This window comes from Natator depressus, chromosome 28 (assembly GCF_965152275.1).
Source record: "Natator depressus isolate rNatDep1 chromosome 28, rNatDep2.hap1, whole genome shotgun sequence".
NCBI classification, from domain to species: Eukaryota; Metazoa; Chordata; order Testudines; family Cheloniidae; genus Natator; species Natator depressus.
In genome coordinates, this window is record NC_134261.1 from 11,082,279 (window position 1) to 11,087,278 (window position 5,000).

General features: G+C 69.6%; 1 non-coding gene across 1 annotated transcript; it reads left to right on the forward strand.

The window, feature by feature from the left end:
* The first annotated feature begins 802 nt into the window (after positions 1-802).
* Positions 803-921, forward strand: LOC141979803 (5S ribosomal RNA). Its single transcript, XR_012637194.1, has one exon. It is a non-coding gene; the product is annotated as a 5S ribosomal RNA (ribosomal RNA).
* The last annotated feature ends 4,079 nt before the right edge of the window (positions 922-5,000 follow it).

The window sequence follows — 5,000 nt, forward strand, 5'->3', positions numbered from 1 at the left end:
GGCCGGAGCTAGAGATGCCCCCCCCCCCAGGCCAGCCTGCGAAGCCGCGGCCAGGATCGGGCCCCTGGAAGTCTGACTAAAAATTTTCACCGACCCCAAAAACGGTTAGGGGGGGCCTCATAAAGCCTCCGGAGCGAAAAAAAAAAAAACGGAAAAAAGGATCGGGCCCACCCGAGGCAGGGGAGTCAGTAAGGGAAAGGGGACGAGGCGGCCCGGAGCCGGGTGCCCGGAGCCGGGTGCCGGCGGCCAGGATCGGGCCCCTGGAAGTCTGAAAAATTTTTTTCACCGACCCCCAAAGTGGTATTGGGGGGGGCTCATAAAGCCTCCGGAGCGAAAAAAAAAAAAAACGGAAAAAAGGATCGGGCCCACCCGAGGCAGGGGAGTCAGTAAGGGAAAGGGGACGAGGCGGCCCGGAGCCGGGTGCCCGGAGCCGGGTGCCCGCGGCCAGGATCGGGCCCCTGGAAGTCTGAAAAAAATTTTTTCACCGACCCCCAAAGTGGTGTTGGGGGGGGCTCACGAAGCCTCCGGAGCGGAAAAAAAAAACCGGAAAAAAGGATCGGGCCCACCCGAGGCAGCGGAGTCAGTAAGGGAAAGGGGACGAGGCGGCCCGGAGCCGGGTGCCCGCGGCCAGGATCGGGCCCCTGGAAGTCTGAAAAAAAAATTTTCACCGACCCCCAAAGGGGTGTTGGGGGGGGGCTCATGAAGCCTCCGGAGCGAAAAAAAAAAACGGAAAAAAGGATCGGGCCCACCCGAGGCAGGGGAGTCAGTAAGGGAAAGGGGACGAGGCGGACCGGAGCCGAGTGCCTACGGCCATACCGGACGGAAGGCCCCCGATCCCGTCCGATCTCGGAAGGTAAACCGTCCCGGGCCTGGCTAGTACTTGGATGGGTGACCGCCTGGGAATCCCAGGTGCCGTAGGCAGCTTTTCCCGCTGCGAGCCAGCTCTCTCCTTTTCTGGGGAACAAGGGCAGGGTCGCCCTGCCAGGGGCCCTGGGGCTGAAGTCCCTGCCGGCCACCAGGTCAACCCGGAGCCTGCCCCTCTGCGGCCAGCAGGTCAACCCCATACCGGCAGGGGGTTGACCTGGTGGCCGGGAAGCAGAGCGGCCAGCAGGTCAACCCCATACATTCAGCGGGTTGACCTGGTGGACGGGAAGGAAAGCGGCCAGCAGGTCAACCCCATACTTTCAGCGGGTTGACCTGGTGGCCGGGAAGGAAAGCGGCCAGCAGGTCAACCCCATACATTCAGCGGGTTGACCTGGTGGCCGGGAAGGAAAGCGGCCAGCAGGTCAACCCCATACATTCAGCGGGTTGACCTGGTGGCCGGGAAGGAAAGCGGCCAGCAGGTCAACCCCATACATTCAGCGGGTTGACCTGGTGGCCGGGAAGGAAAGCGGCCAGCAGGTCAACCCCATACATTCAGCGGGTTGACCTGGTGGCCGGGAAGGAAAGCGGCCACCAGGTCAACCCCATACAGGCAGCGGGTTGACCTGGTGGCCCGAAAGCAAACCGGCCACCAGGTCAACCCGGAGCCTGCCCCCGCGGGCAGGGGCCAAGCGGACCCCCCTCCGCCCGGGCTTGCCCTGCTCCGAGCCGGGGCTTAATCCCCGTCCGGCCACCAGGTCAACCCGGAGCCTGCCCCTCTGCGGCCAGCAGGTCAACCCCATGCCGGCAGCGGGTTGACCTGGTGGCCGGGAAGGAAAGCGGCCACCAGGTCAACCCCATACTTTCAGCGGGTTGACCTGGTGGCCGGGAAGGAAAGCGGCCACCAGGTCAACCCCATACTTTCAGCGGGTTGACCTGGTGGCCGGGAAGGAAAGCGGCCAGCAGGTCAACCCCATACATTCAGCGGGTTGACCTGGTGGCCGGGAAGGAAAGCGGCCAGCAGGTCAACCCCATACATTCAGCGGGTTGACCTGGTGGCCGGGAAGGAAAGCGGCCAGCAGGTCAACCCCATACATTCAGCGGGTTGACCTGGTGGCCGGGAAGGAAAGCGGCCAGCAGGTCAACCCCATACATTCAGCGGGTTGACCTGGTGGCCGGGAAGGAAAGCGGCCAGCAGGTCAACCCCATACATTCAGCGGGTTGACCTGGTGGCCGGGAAGAAAAGCGGCCAGCAGGTCAACCCCATACATTCAGCGGGTTGACCTGGTGGCCGGGAAGGAAAGCGGCCAGCAGGTCAACCCCATACATTCAGCGGGTTGACCTGGTGGCCGGGAAGGAAAGCGGCCAGCAGGTCAACCCCATACATTCAGCGGGTTGACCTGGTGGCCGGGAAGAAAAGCGGCCAGCAGGTCAACCCCATACATTCAGCGGGTTGACCTGGTGGCCGGGAAGGAAAGCGGCCAGCAGGTCAACCCCATACATTCAGCGGGTTGACCTGGTGGCCGGGAAGGAAAGCGGCCACCAGGTCAACCCCATACAGGCAGCGGGTTGACCTGGTGGCCCGAAAGCAAACCGGCCACCAGGTCAACCCGGAGCCTGCCCCCGCGGGCAGGGGCCGGCATACCCCCGTCCGTCCGGGGTCGCCCTGCCCCGGGCTCCGGGCTTAAGTCCCGAGCGGCCACCAGGTCAACCCGGAGCCTGCCCCCGCGGGCAGGGGCCGGCGGAGCCCCGTCCGTCCGGGGTCGCCCTGCCCCGGGCTCCGGGCTTAATTCCCGTCCGGCCACCAGGTCAACCCGGAGCCTGCCCCCGCGGGCAGGGGCCAGGCGGACCCCCGTCTGTCCGGGGTCGCCCTGCCCCGGGCTCCGGGCTTAATTCTCCTCCGGCCACCAGGTCAACCCGGAGCCTGCCCCCGCGGGCAGGGGCCAGGCGGACCCCCGTCCGTCCGGGGTCGCCCTGCCCCGGGCTCCGGGCTTAATTCTCCTCCGGCCACCAGGTCAACCCGGAGCCTGCCCCCGCGGGCAGGGGCCGGCATACCCCCGTCCGTCCGGGGTCGCCCTGCCACGGGCTCCGGGCTTAATTCCCGTCCGGCCACCAGGTCAACCCGGAGCCTGCCCCCGCGGGCAGGGGCCAGGCGGACCCCCGTCCGTCCGGGGTCGCCCTGCCCCGGGCTCCGGGCTTAATTCTCCTCCGGCCACCAGGTCAACCCGGAGCCTGCCCCCGCGGGCAGGGGCCGGCATACCCCCGTCCGTCCGGGGTCGCCCTGCCCCGGGCTCCGGGCTTAATTCCCGTCCGGCCACCAGGTCAACCCGGAGCCTGCCCCCGCGGGCAGGGGCCAGGCGGACCCCCGTCCGTCCGGGGTCGCCCTGCCCCGGGCTCCGGGCTTAATTCTCCTCCGGCCACCAGGTCAACCCGGAGCCTGCCCCCGCGGGCAGGGGCCGGCGGAGCCCCGTCCGTCCGGGGTCGCCCTGCCCCGGGCTCCGGGCTTAATTCCCGTCCGGCCACCAGGTCAACCCGGAGCCTGCCCCCGCGGGCAGGGGCCGGCGGAGCCCCGTCCGTCCGGGGTCGCCCTGCCCCGGGCTCCGGGCTTAATTCTCCTCCGGCCACCAGGTCAACCCGGAGCCTGCCCCCGCGGGCAGGGGCCAGGCGGAGCCCCGTCCGTCCGGGGCCGCCCTGCCCCGGGCTCCGGGCTTAAGTCCCGAGCGGCCACCAGGTCAACCCGGAGCCTGCCCCCGCGGGCAGGGGCCAGGCGGATCCCCGTCCGTCCGGGGTCGCCCTGCCCCGGGCTCCGGGCTTAATTCTCCTCCGGCCACCAGGTCAACCCGGAGCCTGCCCCCGCGGGCAGGGGCCGGCATACCCCCGTCCGTCCGGGGTCGCCCTGCCCCGGGCTCCGGGCTTAATTCCCGTCCGGCCACCAGGTCAACCCGGAGCCTGCCCCCGCGGGCAGGGGCCAGGCGGACCCCCGTCCGTCCGGGGTCGCCCTGCCCCGGGCTCCGGGCTTAATTCTCCTCCGGCCACCAGGTCAACCCGGAGCCTGCCCCTCTGCGGCCAGCAGGTCAACCCCATGCCGGCAGCGGGTTGACCTGGTGGCCGGGAAGGAAAGCGGCCACCAGGTCAACCCCATACTTTCAGCGGGTTGACCTGGTGGCCGGGAAGGAAAGCGGCCAGCAGGTCAACCCCATACATTCAGCGGGTTGACCTGGTGGCCGGGAAGGAAAGCGGCCAGCAGGTCAACCCCATACATTCAGCGGGTTGACCTGGTGGCCGGGAAGGAAAGCGGCCAGCAGGTCAACCCCATACATTCAGCGGGTTGACCTGGTGGCCGGGAAGAAAAGCGGCCAGCAGGTCAACCCCATACATTCAGCGGGTTGACCTGGTGGCCGGGAAGGAAAGCGGCCACCAGGTCAAGCCCATACATTCAGCGGGTTGACCTGGTGGCCGGGAAGGAAAGCGGCCACCAGGTCAACCCCATACAGGCAGCGGGTTGACCTGGTGGCCCGAAAGCAAACCGGCCACCAGGTCAACCCGGAGCCTGCCCCCGCGGGCAGGGGCCGGCATACCCCCGTCCGTCCGGGGTCGCCCTGCCCCGGGCTCCGGGCTTAAGTCCCGAGCGGCCACCAGGTCAACCCGGAGCCTGCCCCCGCGGGCAGGGGCCGGCGGACCCCCGTCCGTCCGGGGTCGCCCTGCCCCGGGCTCCGGGCTTATTCCCCGTCCGGCCACCAGGTCAACCCGGAGCCTGCCCCCGCGGGCAGGGGCCAGGCGGAGCCCCGTCCGTCCGGGGCCGCCCTGCCCCGGGCTCCGGGCTTAAGTCCCGAGCGGCCACCAGGTCAACCCGGAGCCAGCCCCCGCGGGCAGGGGCCGGCGGAGCCCCGTCCGTCCGGGGTCGCCCTGCCCCGGGCTCCGGGCTTAATTCCCGTCCGGCCACCTGGTCAACCCGGAGCCTGCCCCCGCGGGCAGGGGCCAGGCGGACCCCCGTCCGTCCGGGGTCGCCCTGCCCCGGGCTCCGGGCTTAATTCTCCTCCGGCCACCAGGTCAACCCGGAGCCTGCCCCCGCGGGCAGGGGCCAGGCGGACCCCCGTCCGTCCGGGGTCGCCCTGCCCCGGGCTCCGGGCTTAATTCTC